This window comes from Chroicocephalus ridibundus, chromosome 5, assembly GCF_963924245.1.
Source record: "Chroicocephalus ridibundus chromosome 5, bChrRid1.1, whole genome shotgun sequence".
In the NCBI taxonomy this organism is placed as follows: domain Eukaryota; kingdom Metazoa; phylum Chordata; class Aves; order Charadriiformes; family Laridae; genus Chroicocephalus; species Chroicocephalus ridibundus.
This window is the reverse complement of record NC_086288.1, coordinates 50,213,401-50,239,612: the sequence shown is the minus strand read 5'-3', so window position 1 is coordinate 50,239,612 and position 26,212 is coordinate 50,213,401. Positions and strand designations below refer to the sequence as shown.

Below are 26,212 nucleotides of genomic sequence, written 5' to 3'. Positions count from 1 at the left end.
TGTCACCTTGAACTATAATAGCTGTTGACAGTGAAAATAACAGGCTCTACCAACAACAGATGAGAAAGAAAACCAAGGAAATGAGTGAAAACAAGGGAACATCACCTCCTACATTTCTTCCCTACATTCTTCCCCTCTCTGTAGGCATTGTGTCCTTCCATTGGGGGTGGATAGCTTCTACACTGTCCTTTGGTTTGGTCCCAGATGAGATGTGTTGGGCTGAACCACAAGCTCCGCAAACTGGAGTTGATCCTTTGGGTCCCTGAGCTGGTGGAGGCTGAGAACAGTTGTGTGGGATGTGCAAGCTGGGAATGCTCTGTTAGCAAAGTTTAACGGTAACCAGTATTTCTGCTCCTTGAACAAGGTGGAAAACATGAGCCTTATGAAAAATGGCTCTTAAGGTTTGGCTGAAGAAAATAGGAGCATTTACCCTACTTTGCTTCACCAGGACTGTTAAATAGCCCTCAAATCTTTGTGTCACTTTTCTCTGGGTGCCTTTCACTGGGCTTAATAGCACTACATAACTTACAAGCATGAAATCACTATTTATTGCCAAAACACGCAGTAATGGATTGGGACTAATTCGCTAGTAGGCTAAACCTTCATAACATTTACCACGTACTGTTGCACTGCATTCCCCCCAGTGAGTGTCTGCTGGAAAGGCAGATGTCAGTCACTTGCCCTTTTGCTCTTTGGGACAGGTTAAACCTTGATCTTGATGAGCTCCTGCTTCTGCCTTTCTGCCCTTTCTCTTAAGGTTTTACATCTTCTAATGTTTCTGGCTTTTTCTCTGAAGGTTTGATGACGTCACATCTTTGTTTTTAACAGTGGCTAATCAGTATTGACTCATTTCTCACCGTTGTGTTCACACTTTGCACATGTTAGTGGTCTATATACTCACACAGACTAATGGGCTCTGCCTCACAGGTAAAGCAGAGGATTTTCTTGAAAGCTATAGATCTGAGCTATTTTCTTGACAGAGTAAGAGGCCTTAGACTCTACAGACACAAACCACAGTCTATCACTTCAACCTAGATAATATCCATGTGGGAAGATGGGTCCTTTTAATGCCCTAGCCACTTACACATGTACTTTATAGACAAAAATGCAACATATTATTCGGTTCCTACATTTTTTCACCTTCATGTACCTTCCCAAGTATTTTCCCAACTATGTACTTCATATCATTCCAATGCCACCCATCCGGTGGCCACCAGGCCCACAAGAAAACACTGCTCATGTAATATCAGTGTTATATTGTCAAGTAAATGGGAAAAGGACAAAATCTGCAGTCGTGGGACTTTCTTCTTATGAAAAAGAGACCACAATATATTCTGTGCCCCAGAATGAGAAACCTCATTGCAACACTGGCTTGTTAAACCAGGACTGAAGTCCCACATAATCACTATCTGGTAGCAGATCTTCTATTGGTATTCCCATCTAATGTAAGGCAGCTCCTTGTAGCAATACCTAACAGAAGCAAGTTTCAAATGGTAACACTCAAAATACGAATGAGAGCAGAGTTTGGCATCAGCACTGTCAATTCTCTTGCTTTGGCTACAAGTTCCCCACTGCACCTGGAAGAAGAGTAAAGGATATCGCTTGCTGACTTCCTTCATTCTCACCCTCTCAGTTTTCTTTATGAAAAAGGGGGGGGAGGGGCAGAAATATAGGCACGAGGTGAAAGAAAAACATCCCCAGGATTCAGCAGGTAACTTGTCAACCCGACTGCTTTTCCAGACACATGAAAAAATGGTCTGTGAAGTGGAGAGGAAGAAAACACAGATAGTGAAGGGCTCTTTAATCTAGCAGAAAAGAAGCCTCACAGGGAACAAATTAAAGCCAGACTCACTCATATGAAAAATAAGTTAGCAGCAAAGATGATTAACCATTGGAAGACAGTACAGAGGGAAGTTGTAAAATTATTCCCTATGTCCTGGTGTCTTCAAATCAAGACGGTATTCTATCCTGTAAAATATGCTTTGATCAAAGAAATTCTTGGACTTGACACAGAGGAGGTCAGACTAGATAAGGTGATCATGCCTCTGACCTTAAAACTCTACAAATATGTACCTTCAGAGAGAAAGGCCAGACTGTGGTTGCAGTCTGGCACAGGGACACCAGAAATTTCGGTTCAAGGCCTGGCTCTGTTACATATTTCCAGAATAACCACAAGCAAGTTGTGTAGTTTATCTGTGCCTCTGTTCACCATCTGTAAAGTCTGGAGAATAATCCTTCTCCTGTTCAGCTTGTTAGCTATTTGGGGTATGGAAAGCGACTTATTAGGTGTGGGTACAGACCTTTCCTAAGGTCTGCAAAGGAAGGTCTGTAAGCATCATTGCAAAGCACATGTATCCATAAGGAAACCTTGATGATACAGAAGGAAAATATATTGGTGGAGAGGTAAGGAAATGCATTGCTTTCATCAGTAGCCTCCTGAGTGCAGTTAAAAGACAGCACATCAGAGCGTGGGGATGGTCACTCAGCCAGAGAATTATGATTTCATCTCAGGATGCTTCTGGATACAAATAGCATCCAAGGCCTCCTCATGGGGGAGACTCTCACTTCCTCCAGTGGCGTTTGCAACATTGCACTCATTTATGTTCTCAACAACAATAATCAAATGACCAGTGTCTGTCTCTCTGCATGCACAATGAAGACTTGTGCTCTCTTTCCTTAGCTAAGAAACTTTGTGAGCTTCTGCCAAGAAGTGAAAGATCATTTTGAATGGCTGGAACAAATTCAAACCATGTTCCAGAGAACGGGAAGGCTCGTAGGCTTGTCCACTGCCCAGCTGCTCCTCCCTTCCTTACATCTTCATTGTGTCTATCAGTCTACATCGCTGCTGGAGCTAAATTAGCTGACTGCTCCACCTGGTAGCTGGACACGCTTCTAGCTTTGCCCTTTGCATGTCACCAGGACTGAAATGTGAATAGCCTTTCACAGCATGTAGGAAGTAGGTTTTAGTAAATGAGCTGAGCATGAGCTGTGTTTCTACTCGGTCAGGGAGAAAAGGACTGTATCCCAGCTGGAATCTCGGAGCAACATCTGAATGAGTCCTTATGTGAGCTACTGTTACTTACGTCTGCTCCAGAGAGAATGGGAGCTTATGCAGCAGTCTGCTGCTATGTTTGCAAGTACACATAAGATGCTCTTTGCTCCCAAAGCTTCTGGTTCAGTCCCTGATGGTCGCTAACACGGACCTGCATATATAACATCATGTATATGTATATATATAAAATATGTCATGTATATAACATACATACCAACAGCACTTCATACACATAAGGGAAAGCACTGATTTTTTTATCTATGAAGATAACTACTTCAGCAGTGAGATACAGTCCTACTAAGGCATCTTCTTTAAAGAGAGAAAACAGAGCTAACAAAAGAAAGCAATAGCCACCAACACATAGATTTTCTAGGGCTACTCTAAGGGTTGCATGGAGAATAATAGGGATCATTGTTTCCAGTTCCCCACTACTCCTAACCTGCAAGCGTGACCAGTGTCAGAATAAGGCACTGAAAGATATATGAAGGGTTGGAGAAGGAAAAGAAAAGACAGCTGTTGGGATGAGTGGAGGACCATATCAGAAATACAGTAAGACACAGCTCCACAGAGCGAAAAGATGCACTTGTGTTATCCTGCCAATCCCCCCTTGGCACAATGTCTCTGTATGTGATCCTCTTAGACTATCACTGGTTCTCTGTGATATGTGTCTATCTGGTTTCTCATGGCCACAATAAACCCTTCTACTGCACTAATCTCATTTAACAGTTCCACTGACTTGAAAAGAACCCGAGTAAAATTGCTGTGCAATTTCTGCTGGCATTATTATAGCTGTATCACTTGTCAGCTTTCATAAACAAGATAAATATAGTTAAACTTAAAGCATCAGATATGAAGAAATTTGGCATGTTATAGCAGTCCATCAGAAATATTTTTTGACAGGTGCCTTATAAAAAAGGAAACAAGAGGATGCCAAAAAAGATAATAACTGCAAGTTTTTCTTTTGCAAAATTCTTTTGCCCAAGGAGGCTGCAAAAACTTAATGTTCGCTACCCTACCTTTTCAGCACCATTAGCCAATGCTGCCATCACTTTCGGATGTACAAAGATTGACTCTCTGAAACCAGTGAGTTTTGATATCAGTTTCAGTATCTTACAGAGCCTCTCATCTCCAAGTGCACCACTGGAATCCAGCTACCTGGAGGCTGAAGGATAAAAGGCAGAACAGCAGGAGGCATGCAAACCTGGAAGGTAAGGGGGGGGTAAATGTTCCTGATAGGGCACAGGGAAAACCCCTACACACAATTGATTTCTAACATGTTTGCACAGCAAGAGGACATCCCATCTGAAGGGCCTGTGTGAAAGATCATCCCCCACTCTTCCCCACACAAGTTGTTGGTTTGTGCCCGCAGCTACTCTGTGCTCCAAAGACAAGAATCTCCCCTCCAGCACCTGCATGAAAAGACCAAGCCCAACGAACCTCCCCACACCCAGGAAGTACCCACGCTCCCTTATCACCTCCAGGGGAAAGTGGATGAAGAGGTAGAATGGGGGAAGGTAAGCTCTCAACCCCACACCGTGCTGACCAGGGAGGATGAACAGACACGGTGCACCAACGGGTGCTGCAGCATGAGACACGGGGAATTACATGCTCAAGGAGAGTCCATGGGGTAAGTCTGAGTTCCCCCCTTGCTGCTGAGTCCTGATCCCTCTCAGACTGCATGGAGGTCAGATCAATGACAAAAAACATGAGTTAGCCGTGCTGAGACCTGAGCCCATGGTAGGTGCTTCCTAACCTGAGGTCAGGACATCTTCAGGAAGAGAGTTAGAGTTCATGGGAGAGATTGCATTAGCTTCTAGCCAGAGAGGAAAAAAACAGCCCTAAAAATAACTGAATTAAAAAGGTCGGTGACAGAGGTCAAGACATTGATGCTCAGAAGGTAAAGTGGCTGGTTTCTACGCTTGTCTGAGTGCTATATAGTCAATAAAGAACTCCAGTAATGACACACAGCTCTTGTCTCTTGTGCAACTGTAAAATATAATGGGATAGATTTTCAGCATTAGGACAGTTTAGGACATTTATGATGTCACCTTATGTTTTTTTCAGCACACGTGGAAATATCGGACATCAAAGTCTTCACAGAGATGTGTGTGGGAAGAGGTGTTGAGATTTGAGGGTGACAGACTGGGCAGACAAATCAGGATGATATGATCAAATATGGAGCTCTTTGCCTTATGACACCTTGCTTTTGAGGAAATAAAATTCCCATCTCTCCACACTTCTGGAGAGAGAGTGTTTTAGAATTGCCCCTCCTATTGCGGTGAAGAGTGAAAAACATGCAGTATTTCTGGTGGAAGCTGATGGGAAAATGTTTTCCTGACTTAGACTGGGGTAAAGCAGCTGATTATGTTGTCTCCAAAACTTTCAATTTCCCTCAAAGAAATATAGATTCCCACTAGAGTTGTGTCTAAACTGTTTGGCACATGTGAATTTGGGCCTCATTCTAGACTCATGCTGAAGGTCACATCTGGTTGGTCCACATGTAAATAGATATGTTCTCCTTCAAGACAGGAAGATGTAGTCAGTCAAGGGTGATGCCAGCTTCTTCTGGGCTACAGACTATGAAACCTGTGCACCTTTAACTCTGCAGGTCTTACCACATCGGCTCCAGACACGCTTTGGGCAAAGGAACATCTGCAGTGCCAAATGAGTCAGGACACATACAGTTCTGACACCCCAAATTATTTGATGCCCAGCAGCAATCAGGGAAACTAAGTGAGAAAGAAACTTCTAGCTGAAATGAGCTCACCACTCTTCTTATCACCTTGGTTATAGCAGGCTCCCTACTGACTGCCCAGCAGATCTTCTGACTATGGTTTTAATGGGCGACGTATGTACGCAGAGAGAGTATTTTCCCAATGATTAGTTATGCTAATTTCTGGAAACACCAATAGATGATCTAGAAAAAATGCGTACTTGTACATTTGTGCATGAAGACAGCTATGACCTGTCGTATATCAGCCAGCCAGTATTGATCAAAATATTAATTTTTTAAGTTTATGTACTTTCTGAACACTTACAGCCTTCTTTCAGCTAACTAGAAGTCACTATCAATAATAGACAATAATCTATTTCATAGAAAAATTAGTTTTGGGAACACTGGCGAGTAAATAGCCTCAATCTGTCCATGTTTATGTAGAGTTTTACAAATCTTCAAGGACTATAAAAATGAAACTAACTAATTGAGCGTGTGTCTTGGAAGGATAAGAAAACTCTCTCTCCTTCGTCTGTGGCCATTGTAATAAGTCATATGCCAAACGCCTTGTCATTAAAGGAGAAAGGGAAAAAGGACTGGTATAATTCTCCTAGGAGAACAACCTTCGCTACTTTCTCGTACACCACCTCAGGTCTTAGCAATGATCTTATTAACATGACTGCTACTGTTGTTCAGAGCTGTCCTGGAGCCATGGAGAGCAAACTGGATTTAAACCAGTTCTGCTTTCCTCAGCCTCTGACCTCCCATGTGGATCACAGCTGGGCTGGACCTGAGCTGGCTCTGGTGGGACAGCTTCAGCTGCTGCTGAAGTTATTGCAATATCCGTGACAAACCAATTGTGTGTGTGAGAGAGAGAGACAGAGAATGTGAGTTGAGAAATGTTATATCAAAAATATAGTAAAAAGGACAAATAGAGGCTGGTGGTTAGGGAAATACTACAACATTAAGCCATGTCTCCCTTTGTTTCTCACCTCATGTTGTAGGAACCCTGGTAGTTGTTTTGTCCGTGGTTATCAGAACAGCTCCTGAGCTGCATAGGATCCTGCTCATTCTGGTTTTCACCACCTGCAGCAAGTGGACGTGAACCCACAGCGTCCTTAACTGCATTCCAGTCCAACCAAAACACAAGCGCTAATCATACGGTTACAAAGTCCTTCGGCTGCCTCAAATGGAAAGATTTATGTCCTCTAAGACTTGGCTAGCCCATTATTGCTCATTCATTGTGCTTGCCTACAAGTTATGATTACTCTTTCCATTTAATTTTTAAAGCAGCTGTAGCCTTGCCTCACTAAGCTCTAGGAAAACTGTAAAGGCACTGGCTGTTACTGTGAACTTATAATCTTTTGGCAAAAGCAGCATGTGCAAATGCAGTCTCCTCTCATTGCACGACAGTTCACAACATCCTGCTCTGACTTTTATGCAAGAACCACCTTTTTCTTCAAAGCAAGTGTACAGTTTAAATTTGCTTCAGTCAGAGGCCTGAGCCAGAGAAAAGAGTAAAATTTCCCAGACGAGGCATATGAACTCAGTGAACATGTCTGAATCACACATTATGGGTCTAGATGTGGTTTACTGCTATTCGTAAAGCTCATTGCTGTTCTTATCCAGTGTTTCTCTTCTGTTTCATTTTTGCTGAGTGCTCATCATCTCGTTATCAGTAGTCTAGGTCCTGAGGGGAACTTTAATATTTCGATTCCTTAGATTTTAACCCAAATCAGATTATATTACTATGATACTGAATTTAGTGACTCAAGATGTTTTCCATTCCAGCTGTTTCTAACCAGAGTTTGTCCCTTGGAGCCCAGGTTATTCACCCAAAATGCAGGAGATTCTTGCATTCCTCTGAACCACCAATGATTTCCAGAAGGAATCAGAAGTGCTCGACAATGCCTTAGAAAACACAAGAATGCAGAGATGTTATTGCAAATCTGCATGATCTGGGTTCAGTTTCCTTTCCCAAACAGCTGCTTTAGACCCAGCAGTGAAAAAGTGCAAACCAAATCAGAGGGGAGCATCAGACACCTGGTTTTAGCCAAGGAGCTGGGAGGTGGTGCCCCACCATCCATTTTTTCCCCAGAAAGCAGCCCCAGCAGCCATCCTTTCCCACTGGGGCCACTGCCCGGTGGCCCCCTCTAAGCAAACGCCAAACAAGGCAATTCTGCTGACCATGCCATGAACGAGCTGCACAGCAAGAGAGTCCTCTGCCAAGACGCCAGGATCTAATGCCATTTAATATTGCATGGGGATCACAACTTGCTTCTGTTGCAGCAGATGTTGCCCCGTGGCAGACCACCCTTCACTGGCTGCAAGGTGCCATAGGGTTCCCCAAAGCCTTCCCAGGTACCGAGGGCTGTGTCCTGCCCAAGTGCACGTGTGAAGCAGAGGAAACCCCATGGCAGACCCTGCCCTCGGCTGGAGTCTCCCCGCTGTCCCTCCGTTCCCACGTGAAGGAGCTGTGGAGCGGGTGACTCAGGCACTTGAGGGATCCCTGGTGCGGGTGAGTCAGTGCAGGGAATGGAGCAGCTGCAGCAGCTCCAACCCATGGCGCCCCTGGCAGAGCGGCCGCGGCGATGGAGGAGAAGGGCCTGGGTGCTGCAGCTAATGAATCATTCATGGTGGCTGGAGGACTGGCAGCTCCACGAGCGAGGGAGTGCAAAAGTGGCCTAAATTCGTCATTCCTCCTCCATCACCCTCCAGCGCGGTGCCAAGTGCATGGTGACAGACACCATTCTCCTGCTTTATGCGTTTGTGGTCACAGCCTTTGAGGCCAGGAAAAGCTGTTACGGTCACCTAGCCTGACACCCTGCCTCACAGAGCCAGTAAAACTTTAACCAACATTTTCTGCGTCAAGCCTTAACTTGTGTTTTGTGCAGCAACATACCTTGCATGACCCACAGGATCCATAGCCATCGCCTGGGGGGTATTATAGATACCGAAAGTTCAGTTGGACCTAACAGGCTTCAACATTTCCCTTCTTACTTTCTGTTCTCAGTCCCTCACCGTGGGCAGCAAACCAACTGAAGAATAATTACAACAATTAACTTTTACCAGGTAATGGGGGGAAAAGAAATCAGATGACGTTTGTGGTCAGTAATCTGGAGGTTATGGAGAAAAATCAGTGTACCCAATAAAAATTAAAGCACTGTTCCTTTGTTTATCAAACAAATTAATAAGAGTTTTATGCATCAGAGAGTATGCACTATGATATAAACTGGAAAATTAAGTAAATTTAAATAGCTTGGCTCTGTCCACATAGCAGTGGTGAAGCATGTCTTTCATTCTTTATTACGTCTTACAAAGTATTAGCTTGGCAGAAAAATTTCCATTGAAATTCTTTTCAGAGATAGAAAACCTTTTTTTTTTTTTGGTCAAAATTATTTCCTCATGACAACTGCATACTTTCTGGAGAAAAAAATCACCTTTGTGTGAAAAATTAACCTATTGGAGATGTAAGTTAGAATCATAGAACCATAGAATTGTTAGGGTTGGAAGGGACCTTAAAGATCACCTAGTTCCAGCCCCCCTGCCATGGACAGGGACACCTCTCACTAGACCAGGTTGTTCAGAGTCCCATCCAGCCTGGCCTTGAACACTTCCAGGGATGGGGCTTCCACCACCTCTCTGGGCAACCTAATGCTAATACTTTGAAACCTGGGAGTCCAAAAGTAAGCCTCTAGATGGAAAAATGGAAAACAACCTAAATCAAGGGGTTAACAATTTATCTCAAATGTATGTATTTGTTTATTAAAAAGACACTGTGTATTAAGTCTGTAGATAAGAAGGCATAAACCAGATGATCTTTCAAAAGGCCGAGCACTCCCAGTGCATGGTTAGATAAACTGAAGCCGTAGGTCCTCCAGACCTGTGAAATTAATTCATTTCTGCATAACTACTTAACTTCAGGTTCAGAAACTTTTAAGATTGGTAGGGTTTCAAATATTTAGCTGAGAGAAAAAAAAAGGTATCATGGGAGCAAACAAGGCCCAAGACTTGGCTATAGCTTGGCGAGTCCAAGATGCTGTGTGTGGCAGACCCTTATGTCATGGTCCCATGCCCGCTGGCATGGCAGTCTTGTTGGGACACAGAGCAACCAAGCCCCCAGTTAGGTAGGGCTTTGGTGACTTTCAGACTTTGCCTTGTCTGGGCTGTCTCCAGACAAAATTCACTTGCTGCACTGACAGTGGATCAGGAATGGCTTCAGAAGACATAATCCAAGTACCAGAGCAAGTCCGCAAAGGCAACAAATCAGAAGGACTGTCTATTAGCAAGTTATAAGCTCTCCACCGCCATTCGAGAGAAGCCACATGGGTGAAGGGTGTGAAGGAGGCAGAGCATGTCACGCTTGCAGCTGGTGAAGAGACATATTGATGTCATCACATAGACTTAATATTGTTGCTGTCCAAGAAACCCAAAACTTTTTAGTGTTTCTGCAAACTATTCTTCAGTATATGCTGTCCTCTCTCTATGACATCATTATGCTTCCTCAGTGAGAAATTATTACTGAAAAAATTAAATTCTAAGAGATAATTTTGCCTCTGGGTTGTCTATATCCTGGGCATTAATCCTCTAAAACTGCTCTGAACATACTAATTGACAATGCATCATGAAAAATAAAGGACACTATATACTTATCTATTTATTTCCGTCTTTTAGATTATAACATTGTGATAACGGCTTCAGCAGAAGATGTTTCCTAAGTGTCAGGCAGAGGTTAATGGCTTTGACTTTGCCTCTGGTCATACAAGCTCCTCCCAGCTAGTCATTAATTCCCAAGAAATATCCCCTTTCTTGAGTGTTGTTGGTTTAAGTCTCCTTTTAATTCCATGCCAGCCACTGGGAGTGGTGCCTCTTGTATTACGAAGACAGTCTCTTGAGTAATAGCTTTATGCACTCTCACTTTATTTGGTACTTGTATCTTGTACCAAAAGTCAGAGAGTGGATTTCCCATGACAATAATTTGATAGCGAATGTGGCTGTAAGGGAAATAGAAGAAAGGTGGGAACCCAAAGCTGCTACACCATGAGAAGGTACGTCCAGAAGCTGAAACAGGGGGTGGAGATTGCAAACACAGTTAGGAGCATAGACTTTTCGTGCTGTTCCCCAGCCCCTCCTGGAGCTCGTTGCACATAGTTGGTTTGTCCACATAGCACAAGGCAGTGCTGCTGAGTCAACTAAGGTGTAGGCGTGCCTCTTGGGTCCAGTGGCTAAGGGATTAGGCAGGGAGAAGGTTTCAGCTCTGCAGTTATTCTGATAGCTCACTTGGGGTAACTTGTTTAGGCATATTCCTTGTCTTCGCCCAATTTACAGCCTAATGCAAAATCTGATCAGGCAGAATAACTTCCAGAATGATGGTGTGTTTGACAGTCAGATGTGCTGATCCAATGATACAGAAGAATGGGAGGTCATTGTTCAGCCGGTGCATTAGAGCACAAGTCTGAAGAAGCTGAAGTACATGGTGCTTTCAGATATCTGTTGGATACAGCATGCAGTATGCTATGCAGAGAATTAGAGCAAGGAGCATTTATTATCACTGGTATGTCTTTATTTCCTGGGCTACAGGTTCTGTTGTTGATGATGATGATTATGTATCAAATGGAAGTTGTATCCTCATTCAGATTCCCATTTTAAACAACTTTCTATGGAGCTTTTCTTCATCCACCCATTCCCAAAGGCAGTAATTAGTATCTTGTAAAAGCAAGTGGGATTTACGAAGGATTACCTTGCTGTGTAATGCTGATGCACTACTGCTTCAGGAGTTGAACAGTGTCTGTGCAATGATGGTCAGACCAAGGCGACTTGTAAATGACGTACACTTCGTAACTAAATGTGTGATGAAAGCACAATGGAGCACTTTGCGTGTCTTTCTGTGTCCTCTGATCACAGCCCTCAGAGCCATTTTGTCAGCTCTGACAACCAGATGGGAAAGGATGCCTTCGTGTTACAGTGAAAGGATCCAGCTAGGAAATGCCTGATGGAATGAAAGAAGACTGCTTTGTGGGGCGAATTAAGAACAGTTATAACTGGTACCGTAGTAGAAGACCTTGTTGGATGCAAAGTCCATGCTGACAGAATTTTGAATTTTTAAGTTCAAGTTAAGTGTTGAGTCTGAACTTTCTGAATATTATGTTAATAAAAAACAAACAAACAAACAATCAGAAACAAAAAAAAGCCACCTATCATCCAGAACTGGGCATAGTAGAAGTATCAACATATTACGTAATTAAAACCAAATCCTAAATGGGATTTTTAGGTTGCAGAATTACTCTGGACAAAGGTTAATCTTTTTATCCATGGGCCCTGATACATATCTTAGGTACTGTAAAGGGGAAAAAAAAGAAGCTTGGTTTAACTATACTGTATTTATAGGCATACATATTTGTCACTTTGCTTTGAGGAATATTTTGGCTAGAGAAAAATTGTCTTGACAAAAGCTTCCAGGGATACTTACTCAACAGCTAATTTCCCCCTGTTTTCAGCAAGAAAACACATGCGTGGTTACAGTGTAAGTCAGCTAATGCATATTGTTATCACTTGTACTACAGTAGCAACCAGAGCTTTCAGTCACGATCAAAGACTTGCTCAAGATCATGTAAAAACCTGCTGGAAAACATGATCCTTTGCCTGCTTCCCCTGAGCCTTTTTCTTCTGCTTTCCCTCTTTCCAGCAGAGTGTTTCTAACTTTAACGTTAGAAATTAACTCTAATACTTTTGAGCGGATACCAAATGACTCCCCCAAAAGAGAGTACGTTTGGGTGGGGAGGACAAGGGTAGAGGATGAGAGGTTCCTAACGAACCACACTGCTAACCCAGTCTTTCCTTAGCTGGGAGAGTTGCAGCAGCCAATTAACCTCTGGAATGTGGGGTTTTCATGAATTGCTAGAGATGGGAATGATGACACCACTGCCAAAGATGGGCCTAGGCACTGCCATGAGGTGCTGTGCAGGAGGGGCAGCTCCAGTAGTGGAGAAAATAGCAGCAGTGTCTTCTGGCCTTAAAGAGGAGGGTGGGAGACAGGGCAAGAAAACACCTATGTTAAATATTTCTATTAAAAGCAACTGCCAGATAATTTATAATAAATGCTGAAATTTAGAGTATCAGCTACGTCATGAGTTTTCCTCAGCAGAAATGTAGAAGCGTAGGAATCAGGAGAAAGTTAGGCAATTTTCTTATTTGGGATTTATATGCATAGCTCGTATTTTTTTATACCTATCTATATAGGTATAGTTGTGATGTGAGCAGGTGGGAAGACTCAGCTTAGGGGACCTTAAATAGTAGATGCTGAGCCAGTAACATCTTTCTAGAGTAGCTGGGCTAGCTACTGAGACCTTGTAATGAATAAGCGTTTTGGACCTGAAGTCTGAGAATGCAGAACTGAGAGGTCTCCTTCAAACCCAGACTCAGACATACACATCCTGGTTTAATCCACCCACTCCAGCCAAAAGCTAAATGGTGTCTGCTGACTCGGCGTCAAAGATATTGCCCTTATTTCCACTGAGCCATGAGGTTATTTACACATCTCTCCATGAGAAATTCCACTGGAACCAATGGAGTTTTTCACGCCTAGTGAAGTCGGACGATCGTGATTCTCTAAAACAAGTGCAAGATTTCTAAAGAATGTCAGTGACAGCTAGACATGAAGATTGCTGGCATCTTCTGGCTACATTTCCATCAGTGCTAACCATGACCAGGCACTGCCTTTTTCTTATGGTTGTTACCATTAATCAGCACCAACCCTCCATCCATCCAATCTCTCCTCCTTGACAATGGTCTAAGCAGAGTTCACGTGCATTATGTAGGAAAGCATTAGTTCTTTCACTCTGAAAATAACTATAATATAATGACTTTTTATGGTTCCTACATAATGCAAGATAACCATCGCCTTCCTTCTGACCCTAAAGATTTCTAAATCTATTTGAATTCAGTGACTAAACTGCATTCCTATGCAAGTCCGTAAGAGCAAAGTAATTTACCCAGTATGAATCTAGTTCCTGGTAAAATATGAGGGTACTGTCTGATAGCAACACTGTCATGGAGATGTATGGAGCAGGGAGTATTTATTCATTGAATAACTTTACTTCTGTGTGGTTTTCTTATGGATACTTAACCATTTACTTAGCTTTCGCTCAGTAGAAATGTCCCTTTTGGTATAATTACATCAAATGACATGTCTATATCTCTTGACATATTTACATGTTTTAACACCCTTAGCATTAATTTGTTTTGAAACATTGTTTCCAGCTGTCTTTAGAGTGATTACCTCAAATGACACAAGCAGTGTTAATTCAAGAAAATTTATCATTTTATCTTGTATAAATTTCCGTTGAAATGTTGTGTTGAATGTTGAATAGATTTATGGCACTAATCTGTGGCAAGTGTATGGCTAATTTTTCTCTTTTTTTCCACTGGACCCTTTTAAGCTCTCTGTAGTGGGATCTGGTTGTTCCCATAAGAATCTCGAATCCTCCATTGGTCCACTTCTGGATGGGATTACAGCACTGTTTCCTCCTGTGCTTTTTATCTGTTATCTGTCCCCCTCCACCACCCCTCATCAGTAGGACAAGCCCTGTACGTATCATAGAAGTTATGGACCAATACAACAAAGACCTCTAAGTTTTTCTCTGAGGCTTTTGAACTGTACCCAGTAATGCTTGCTGTGCAAGGAATTACTGTGTATAAGCCACATATTTTTGGTGCTTGTAGATGTCTTCCAGAAGAAACTGTGACTCCTTTATCTTGTGAAACACTCAGAAACAGCAGAAGTTGCCAAGATTCAGGGTAACAACATTGAGACTTTGTACAGAAGGCCAGAAAAGCCGTGGAAGATTGTCATAGACCAAACACGCAAATCCTAAGAACAGCATTTCCTTTAGCATTTTATTACTTTCTTTTCCAAATGCAGATGAAACCAAGAACTAGAGAGCATGCAATTGTGACAAGCTCCTTTTACCTTCAGGTAGAGTTTTGCTTTGACTTTCTGGGAGAGAGAAGCCCCAGAAGAGGCTTCAATACGGAGAGTGAGTTGAGTCTTCTGCCCATGCTGAGTCACTTTATGCTTGAGGAAGCCTTCCCCGCATCCATACATACAAAAAACTTGCTCCTGGGCCACCAAAGTTGTTGTGGAAGAGCAGAGACACAGACCTGGCTATGGCACTGGAAGGTGATCGTATCTCCTGGATATTGGCAGAAGGATTTTCCCCACAACTCTACTGATCCAAGGGCCCCAACTCAGATTCTGCAGTAGATTTGAGCACCTTGTTCCACCCATGGACACCTATGGATATACCTGCATTGCTCCTGCTGAATTTCTATACACTGCTTGGCAATCACGGCTTTTTGTCACATGTGTAGGTCACAGAAGGTATGTCCACGGCACCTTATAATGTAGGCATGGATTAATTGAGAGAATGATGCCGGTTTATGTCACTTAAGATTCCTGGGCTTACAGATGTGAAATTAGAAGTATATACTTGAATTAGTTTCATTAATATTCGTTGTTTTGCCTGCTTTAGTCTATGAGAACAGGATTTTAAAGAGGTTCTATTCTGTGCCTTATGCCAGCTATCTGCATACTGAAGCCCTAACAATGTCCCGACTCCTGCTGGGAAAATATTAAAAATGTTTAAGCCCCATTTTTGTATATAAATAGTAATATCAACAACACAAAATGTACTTATGGACCAATTCAGCAGCCAGAGCTCTCGTTCTTTCTGGTTGTCACTTTGATAATGCAATACAATCACATGGGCTTGCAGCCCTGTCTGCTTGGTGTGCCATCACTTATAACACATTATCAGAGTGACAGCTGGCAGCAACAAGAGGCCAAGTGCCAGATATGCACAGTGCATCTTACGGAAAAATGTTTCCCTTCTAAAAAGCAGATAGGTTGATTAAGAAGTGAGGGAATTCCTCCCCCTTTCCCCAGATGGCTGCGATGATTCATTGGAAACTAACCCAGACGGGGCTTCGCAGTGCACTGGCAAAACTCCATGCTCCACCTTCCCTCCTCTATTCAGGTTATATCCCGTGGGGTTCATCAGGAGAATTTTCCCTGACAAGGATTGAAAATGGTGACCTATAGGCAACATCCCCATTTGCTTTAATTAGGTAGGACAAAAAGCTAGCACAAGGATGCATTTTATGCAGTGCAAGAGTATATCCTGAGGAGCATCCTCTTTGCACTCCACTTGCTTTGAGTTTGACCAGCCTGCTTTCACTGTGGCCCCCTTGAATTCAGGCCCAACGAATGCGCTCACAGAGCTTTCCAGTCACCATAAATCCCTGCCTCTTTCTCCACTGAGACTCCTTCCCAGGCACCATCTCAGGATTTCCTAACTACTCTTCCCTGATCCAGCCTGACCTGTTGATCAGTATTATTGAAGAGTTTGAACCGTAGGAACCGTAGGAAGTAGTCTGGTGTATTAATTCCTCCTTTAAGTTTCACTAAATAGTCCTATGACCTCCCTAAAAACCTCTCAAAACACAACATAGGATTTGTGTCCCCCCACACAGGGGGCTAATTGGGAAACTGCAATGAGTTAAAGGAAGAACAGCATTAGAGAAGAGGAGAAGACTTTCTGAAGAAGTGATAGAGTTAACTGGTTTGCTATTTCATTACTACGCCCGCTGACTGTACAGGACTCCACAATGTTCTCAGGGATGTGGAGAGCGGTGTGTGTTCCCTGGCAGACACCCAAGATCTAGATTAAAATCTCCCAGAGTTAATTTAGGAAAACAATAATATTTAAAGTTGGAAGGGGTTTTTTTTAGGCTATATCCCACCATGAGACACGTGATCCCTGGGCCTCTTTCTTGTCCACATAGACCTCTACTTGTGAATTCTTGTGAATACCTAGCCCAACATTTTCAAATGAGAGAACCTAACAGGAAATACAAAAATTATTATTTTTGTATTCAAATAATTATCACTCATTTCATATTCAGATAACTATAAATTTTCAAAAAATGTTAAACAACTGTGGCCCCAATGAAAAAATGTGCACAATCCCCAATGCTTAATAAAGCGATTACTACTAGTTACTGAGTTGGTACAGTAAGTCCAGTATTGACACTAGTCTTGGCTGAAGTTTTGCAACTTGTTGTATTTTCCTTGTAACTGTTCCCCTGGGGTAATTTTCCTCACACTTCTAACATCTACTCCTGGGAGCAGAGGATGGCAAGACAACTTGCAAAGTCCTATGGGACCTACACACTTGTAAAGACTCAGGTCTCAAAATCTTATAGCTGCCGTGCTCTTACAAACCACCATGGCAGGATGGTGTCAGCCATGCTCCCTGCTGAGTATCTGTGTTTCATAGCCAGACTGATGGCTCATGCTGGGCCTGGTAGAGGGGAAAACACCCCTACAGGTCCAGCTCTGCCCTAGTGAATACCATCCTGGCGCGACACAAGCACAGAGACATAAGATAACTAGACTGCTTTCCCCAGATGCTGTGTTTGTGGTCAGGGATATTAACAGAGCCCTAAGCTGTAAGGTTTTCTGTTGTATGCCACGGTTCCTGTTTGCACCTCTGCTTCTCCACGTCTTGTTCAGTAAATACTTAAAGTTTTTCTATCTCTCTTCACTTGTCATTTGTACTTTTTGCACCCCTTGGTATGTTGCTGTGTGCTAAGAAAAGATAAGGTCCCTTGATCAAAGGTTACTTGTAGCTATGTTTCCAGTGCCTGGTCTTCATAGATCTAAGCTTTTCTATCCCTGTAAGGAGGTAGAAGAGTTAAGGGGGTAAACCAGTTTGGGAAGGCAGAGAGAAGGACTATCAGGAACCTTAATTTCAATGTGTGTACCTCCTTGTTTGAACCAGGAATGTAGTATGTGAAAGATAAGAAGCCACCCTTCCTAACCTGATACAATGCAGCTTTGTTCAAATGTCACCGCAGCTGACTGGGTGTTTTTCTCACCTCTGTTCTGTCATATGCACTGTGGCTAGCTGAGAGCATGATAGGCACCTTTTGGGGAAAAAAACTGAGCAACTTTATCCACTGTGACAGAGGGAGTTGTTCAAACCCCTTTTTAGTGAACTGTTTCTTTCCAGGTGCTTTCCTTTGTATTGTGATCTTAATTTTGGAGTGCATTCTCTGTACTGAAAGACTTTCAGTGGGTCACTACTGGATACGCGCTAAAGCACCTCTAGGAATCCCATCTGGTGATGTGTACCTTTAGGCACCTAAACCCCGTGTCTGACCTCCATTTTCAAAAACCATTTTCAGTGGAGTAGGTGTCTGCTCTACGCAAAGGTTTGTTATAGTGATATCAATTCTGGGAAACATTAATTTTATTTTCTACAGAAAAGTCCATCCTACAAAGCAAGCAAATCTATACTAGCCTAAAAATGCCAACTGCGACTAGTTTTCCTTCCTGAAGTAAAACGGAGCTGGCAGCATTGTAACTGCAAGCAAAACTGGGTGTACACTGGTGTATCTATTTGCACAACGTTAGTGTGTAGATAAGGCCTTAACAGACACTTAAGTGTCCCAATCATCTCTGAAAGTGAGACTTCAGAGGTACTTCAAGAAATTCACTTAAAGGACTTAATCAGCAAAAAACTCTGGAAAAGGAAGACAAAAGTTTTCTTGCCACTGGAAGCTTCTCTTTGAAAAGTAGCTTGTTACAAGAATACAGTTATGTTAAGAGAGCTGGAGCTGCCTCTCTGAGCTGTAAAAAAAAAGCATTTTTGTGATGCCATCATTCTTAAACCTTCCCTTTTAGCAGCTACTAGAGCATTTAGCAAATCCGCGTTTGCATTTTGCCTTTGCAGTAAAAGTATCAAAGTGATTTGAAACTCTTTCTCCTCCTCTCTCTAATTAAACCAGCACAATTAAAATGACCTCACTGCTTAAGGAGGACATTGATGAATACTCTGAGCACCGTGGCCAAAAGATGTTGATCAGAAACCATGACGATACATATTATCTTCAGAAAGCAAAAACTGCCATAGTGTCTTGAACCTTTTAATATAAGAACATTGTTTCAGTTCAGTAAACTGCTTGAAGGTATTAGAAGACTAGTATAATGTTTAAATACACTCTTCCATTGTATTCTTTTTTTTTTTAAACAAGTGTTGGTTTGCAAGTCCACCAATTTAACTGTATTGTAGGCCCAGATTGCTAATATTGTAGTGGATTAAAATAAGCATATTTTTTTTAACTTTATAAATTCTTATCTACTGCTGTTAACAGCAACTAGCCAAATTTTGTGGGTTTGGCTGGATTGCTTCCAAGGTAAATTCACCAGATCCTTCTGTTGAATATGGCTGTGTAAATCAGGAATAGCTCCAGTGAAGTCCATTAAAAACACATCAATGAAATTTTGGTTTGAAAAGATATTGAAGCACATTGATTTAAAGAAAGAATAAAGAAATTAACCACTTTTTTGCCTTGGATTTTCTGTCAGAAAACTTAATTCCAAAGAAACGTGGCTGAAGTAATTTCCAATGAATAATTAAGCAGGTTATTGGACTGATTCAAAGGAAAATGAAAAGAGCTAGAGAAGTAGTATGGGGGAAAATAGGCAGATTTTGAATTGGGACTTTGCAATAAAAATTCAAGTCTTTGCTGAAAATTTGAGCCAGCATATAAGACCATACTTTTCACTGGTACAAACAGTGCATTACCACAGACTGCAGGTAGTGATGGGCTCTGACAGTTTGGTCCATGCCACCTAACTGATGTAGGGACCTAATGGTCAGAGAGAAGTATTAGAAGAAGACAGAGTAGAGTAGAGTAGAGTAGAGTGGAGTGGAGTGGAGTGGAATGGAATGGAATGGAATGGAACGGAACGGAACAGAACGGAACGGAACGGAACGGAAAGAAGAAAATAGAATGAAATCAAAAAGATGATGAGGCAGAAGAGGAAGAACTGTTAGACCCTACTCATAATAGCATGGAAAAGTATAATTTGGAGTTACAAACTCAAAAGAAAATGAATGCAGGATGAAGACTTGAAAGCAGACCTGGAACAGTCTTGTGTCAGAGGCAGAGAATCTCCATGACACCTTCTGTCCCAACGTTCATCTCCTTCGTAATGTTCTGCTTCTCCTTGCCTTAGCTGGAAGGGGTGGTGGCTGGCAAATGGGTTGAAAACAATGCCAGTTAGTGAATCAGACCTAGAATGATGAAGGCATTTCTGTGTCTAATTCTTACTGAAATCAGTGGAAGTTAAATTTCAAATGGAAACTTTAAATTTTGGGCCTCAGTCCCTATCCAGCTTTATTTAGGTCAATGTGGATCTGTTAGCTTCCAACTTGTGCCCATTTTGAACAATTGCTATTGTTGTATATTTTTTCCTTACTGTGCCAATATTTATTCTAGCTTATGGCCCTTTGAAACACTGCTCTGATAGACGTGGGCTTCTTTTTAATGTCTTCTCTAGTCCTAACATGCTTTTCTTTCCAGTCTTTGAACCGGAACTGTGAGGGTGGGTTCACCAGTTATTACCTTCCACGGAGAAAAATACAACCTAGTTTGTTTGCCATGTAAGGACTGAACAGAAGTGTTGTACATTAGTCCCTTTAATAATATCATTATTTTCTTGGCTATCTGTGCTCTGTGAATTTTTCAGCTGTTCATTTGTTTGGTGTTAAATTACACTCTCCCATTTTTGATTATTATTGTATTCTGTTGTTTCATCTTTGCAAAAAACCCAACATTAACAACCCTCATACATGCAGTAGGTTCTTACTTAGAAGCATTTGTAAGTAACTGCCTGTTTATTGATCACTGAAGAAGAAAAAAATGACACTGGAAGAAAAATTTATTAAGAGGGTGAATAAATCATTTCTCTCATTGTCATGACATTTTCTTTACCATTTGGCATTCACTGCACTTGGAAATTCCTCCAAGCCTTTGTGTTCCTGAGCTTTGAGATTTCAGAAAACAGTCCCTTGGCCCCCGCTCCCTGCCAAGGTTGCTACTTTCATACTCCTTTTCCTGTGGATTACAAAACAGGATATTATTGTAAAAACAAACAGAAATTGCTGTTCACTGCTGCTAATCTTGAAGAGAACCATAGGGGAATGAAAGCTCTGCAATTCTTCCTTTTTTAAGTGGCTCAGACTGAGAATGGCTCCTGTTCTGCTACTGTCAGGTGAAGATCAAACACTTTTCATTGCTAATCACCAAAGGTCACAGTAGATAACTCTGCAATTTTCTGTACCTCCTTTGAAATTTTAGTGATTGAGAGGTGAATTTAAGTTTTAAACTTTCTCAGTATGTTTCATGGTAAAGAAGGGATCATTTATAAACCAAAGGCAGTTTATAACAGAAACCTAAGTAAAGATATTTTTCTGTTCTGTACATTGCCGCAGGCTGTTTCAGCACTGGGCAGAAGGGTTGCTGTATGTTGTTTTCTTGCCTTTTTCCTGTGGGTGATGTAGAAGGTGTTAAAAGACATGTATTTGCCCCTTCTGCAACTGTGAACCAGGAATATCCTATATGCCTGCTTTAAAATAAGAAAAATATGATGTCACCATCCAGAAGTCATGTGTTGATCGTGTAACTTGGGAATGGGAGTCCAGGACAACGTCTCTGGAAGAGGCACAGATCTGAGAACAAGTCATCGTTTTTTTTCCAAGTTATTTAGCCTCTTCCTCACAGTATCTGATCCCACTCCATCATGAAAGGATTTTTTTCTGCACAGCTTTCTCGCAGGATTGGGAAGTGTGAGCTATACTTTTGACAGATGGAAACTGTAACAAATGCAGTTACTTTTGCTGTGGCTCTTGCAGAAAGAGTCTGCCTGAGCTGGGAATAGTGGTTGGGATGTTTGCTTTGCAGCTGTAACACGTGGCTCCGAATTTAACATTTCTTTCAACTCTCCTATCTTTGGGCATGAGGATGATGTGCTAAACTCTTAATTGCATGTGAAGCCCCCAGTCATGCTTATTAGGCTTCCACCATGTGCCAAAGCAGGTCCTTTCACTTTGGTGAGGCCACACTTGCAGGTTGCCGTGACGTGGAGTCAGAGCAGGTGCTTCTGGGGACAACATCAGATCAGTTCCCAAACAGCATCATGGACTGTGTTTGAGGCCTGTTGACTACTGGCTGCTCATTTCCAAAGCTGAATTAGCCCCGGGTTCCATTTCTACCCAGTGGTCGCAGACAGCTCACACTGTTTTCACTTGGAAGATGCACTCCAGAGGGTTCCATTCAGCTCCTCTAGGCAGTCCCCTGGAGCCATGTGAGATGCCCTGGGGTGTCTCAGGAGGGCACAGGTCTCCTACCAGTCCTGTTCTAGGCACGTGGCCATCTCAAGTAGCTCAAGGTGTCTCAGATTGTGTTTAGGCTGAATGGAGCTAAACATACATCTGCATTCCTCCATGAGGGCACTCCCTTCATTGAACGACTAGAAAGCAAACTGGGCTTGGAAAAAGCAAACAAACCAAGACTCAAGTGTAGTCATCTCTGGGGTTCCTGGGAGTGTTTCTGGGAGAGGCGCTCAGGGTGTGGGTAATAAGCAAGTGGGTGCTTGAGGGCTTTCAGGAACAGGATTGTCTTTCTGATAAGACAGCAGTGGTTCCCAGGCTTAGATGCACTCCAGTGGATGTTTAAATAGCAGATATGCATAAACGTTGGATCATTCAGTGGGTTTGCTAATGGTCAGGACTGTTTTGCTCAGAAACTATGTGATATATGGTATCTTGTGTGGTGGCTCTCCAGATCAGTTTGCCAGCCTCTGAAGAGGTACATCCTTTATTTATTAAAGTCCGTGCTCCTTTAGACACTGAGCTAAAACAGTAACAGAAAATGAGGAAACTTTCCTGATGTTCTGTTGCCACCTCCAATAGAGTCAATAAAGCCTTAATGAAAATAAAATTCAAAGATAGGTTTCTAAATACTGCAGAATATGTTGGAAAAATCAACATTTCAACTTCTAACATAATTTCTTCTCTGTGGGCAAACAGGGGAGTTTAGGACTATCTGTTCATCATCTTTGACATGTATTGAAATTGCTACACTCTGACAAAAACAGAAAAACTATGGAAATAAGGGCTCTGAAACCAGACGTAAATCAAGTGTTCCTTGGCAGCAAAACTTACCTGGGAAAAGTAGGGAGCTCACAAGAGACAAATAGATGTAAGTCTAAGACCACGTCAAATTAAGACTTACTTTAGATATGTCATGTCACTAAATCCATGTGTGAGAACTGAAGTTGCTGGGGAAAAAATATGTAAGATTTTACATTATTGACAAACAGCTAGACACTTGGTATGATACTTATATTTTCTTATGCTTTAAGATCACAGTAATATTTTAGCCAAAAATGCTTGAAACTGCTGTTAGAATTTTTCATCAGCTTAACATACCATCAACATTGTTAAAATGTCATTCTAAGCCCATTTTCCGACTTTTCCCTATGAAAGGATTAACTTGTCGTTAGAATGTTAAAAATGCTTAAATTACTTGATATTAGATAAGAAGGTTTATCTCAGGCTCAAGAAAAGTTGGAGAATTTATTAAGAAAATATGTATACTTTGTCTTTTGCTTGGTTGGCATAAGTCAACCTCTATATGGAAAGGATTATGCTGATGCAGAGTAATTGGAGTGCAGGTCATTTGCAGTCCACTTGCCAGGTACCTGATATTACAAGCAGATGAAGACCGATTCAAATCCCAGAGTGGAGAGCTCTAATACAAGTGCAAGTCCCAGTGCCTGGTTTGGTTGAAGTCCATTTGAGTGTGACCTGTGTGACAATTATGCATGAGAACAATGTGAAATTACCATTTAATCTCTGTGTGTCCAAGACTGATTCTGCCTGGTAGTTGATATATGACCCAAATTGATGCTCAGGGCAATCTACATTACAGTTTTGGGATCTCCAGGACCGATGGTAAACCCCAAGGATCTGTGTGTGATACTCAGAGCACCCTGTACACACAATATCTTGGTTGCTTCACACCAACTCATGTTGTTTCATGGTTCTCCTTCACCCTCAAATGCCAATGCCTTCCTAAATGTAATTTGTTTTTTTTTCTTTTTTCCTTTGAGTCAGAACTGAAGAAGTCTTTCATCATCCACTACTTGCGTCCTGGCAGAAAGTTGCCCCTTGAAGTAGATTGGTGAAAAATGACAACCTGATTTTGCCTTTCTTGTCCTTCATTTAACAGTTGGGAAATGTATCACACCAGGACAACTACTGGCCACAGGAGATCAGCTGTGGTCATCATGTGCCTTTCATCCCAGAAGAGATGGTCCAACCAATTGTCCAGGAGATATGCACATCCAGTCTGTCCCTTTCTACGCAGAGGAGAGAGGAGGTGGCCATTTGGGTTGCATTGGCTGCTCACACAGCTGAAAGACTCCTTCTGGCCCCATGTCCAGTCAAGCACTTAGAATCATCATTCGCATAAAAGACGAAGTAGTGCTGGAGACACAATTCATCCTGCGTGTGCAAGTGATCCAACCCAAATGGCTCACCTTGAGAAGCACCACATTGCAGGAGCAGAATTGTAAGGTAGGATGGAGGTATAACAAGATAAGCATTATGCACGGAGAGCAGGGATCATCAGATCAAGGAGAGCAAAATAAACAAAGAAAATAACTTACTGTGTTCTGGAGGGTGATACTCATAAGCTGACCCAGCAGCATCCACTTCTAGACTGCATGTCTGTCTTAATGTCTATAGACAATGAGGAAGCAGGGAAAAGAAAGAGAGAAGAGTCACAGCTGGGCAGGCTGTATTATGGGTGGTTTGAGACAGAGATTGCTTTTGGTAGAAAGATTTAGTAGAAATCATTGTTCTGTCCAGGAAACTCACAAAATTAATCAGAAAACTTCCCAATGGAAACTGCATTTGAGAATTTTAGACTACCAATTTGCTTAACAAAGCACAGAAAATCCACAGGGAAGGAATAACCAGAGTGCAGCTCTCCTGGCTCCCTTCTGAAGCTCCCTCTCTCAAGCCATGCTGTTATTCCAAGCACATTAATCTCCCAACCTTTTTCAGGTTTAGCAGGGATCCAAGAAAGAAAGCAAGCATGCAATTATTGCATCTAATTTCAGACCTCCTTTTGCTCTTGTCCTAACAGGGCGGACTTGTCTATGTCTGTCTGCTACAGAAGAGGCTCTGTCCTATTATCTATCTGTAACAGACAGACTGAGTGAAACTCACCCTACATTTGCCCAGAAATGTCCAAGGGAGATGAGCCACAGGCTTCTCACCATAGATACAATGGGCAGATACAGTTTGTCTGGATCTCACTGAACTTTTGACCATTTTTTTCTCTTAGTGGGGGTAGTCTTGAACAAGTTCACAAATGTAGCATTTGACTCACCTCCTATAGGGCTGTTGGGAAGCATGTCCTGCCAGGGTCGGATAGCATGCTCACCACCAATAAATGTAAGGGACATTTTATACCCTTGCTCTAGCCAGCCCTCAGGTTGACACAAATTATATATGGGGCTCACTCCTGCATCCTGACTTTGTGACAAAGCAGAAATGTCACCTCTCCAGATACTTTTCCCTTGCCCTCCCCACCTCTTTTCAAGCAGGTGGGCTCTGTGCTAGGGCAAAGAGACTAAAGCTTACAAGTGGACTAAGCACGGGGTCTTGCACACTTTCCAGGTCCTTCATGAAAAAAGGCACAAACTGTCTCTTAACAAGGAAATCGTTGCTGGCAAAGGCAAGAGCAGTCTCTTTGCTGATGTCTGCAGGCTTTGCACATGTAGTTTGCACATCACACACAAGCTAGGGGTTAGGTGTGACCAGGTAATTACTCTTTAAACCCAGGGCCCTGTGCCCAGAAGCAATCAGTCCTGTGTGTTATTTACCACTTCCTCCTTGACTGCCCTTTCATTTCAAGCTTGCTTTGCAACAGCCTGATTGATTTACCCAGCTCATGCCGTTCTCTCAACACAGGTACTGGTTTAAAAATAAACCCTGTAAGTTGCCGCTACGTATTTATTGACCATTGTGCTACACGGCACCTCCTGCTTGCTCAGAAAAAAATGCTTCCTCCTTCTCTCAGTGCTGTTTAGCTGGAAAATACAGATAACTTCCTGCATTGTAATACAAATGGTAGGGTTGCCTATTAAGCTGGACCTTGGTTAACAAAACCAACCTGGCAAGAACGAATCCGTAGGTGAATGCAACCCTGCAAAACCCTGAGGATTCTCCCACCCTGAAAGAGTCATTAAAAACATTACAGAGGAAGGAAGGGTATGCCAAGTTTAAGATTAACTGCAGTTATGACTGTGAAAATCATACTGGGAACACTCCTACAAGCAGGCTTCCGTCTGAAAAGACGGCATTATCTCCACTTGGCACCAATGTGCATGTCCAAGCGATAATTCTCTGCAGGGCTCATGCCAACAGAGAGAGCACAGTGCCTTGCTGCAAAAGGGCAAATAAACCTTAAAGAGCAGAAAGAATTTCTCAGAAGTGAGCAGCATGAATCAAAAGAGTCAATGGTAT

General features: G+C 42.3%; 1 long non-coding RNA gene across 1 annotated transcript in view; it reads left to right on the top strand.

Annotated features, from left to right (window-relative positions):
- The window catches only part of LOC134516672 (uncharacterized), a 61,653-nt gene extending 42,411 nt beyond the window's left edge, over nt 1–19,242 (top strand). Inside the window, exons 2-5 of the long non-coding RNA XR_010071397.1 lie at nt 4,159–4,260; nt 4,339–4,679; nt 14,204–15,144; nt 18,615–19,242. This is a non-coding gene — a long non-coding RNA (uncharacterized LOC134516672). The remainder of the gene's footprint in view (nt 1–4,158; nt 4,261–4,338; nt 4,680–14,203; nt 15,145–18,614) is intronic.
- Nucleotides 19,243–26,212: the final 6,970 nt, after the last annotated feature.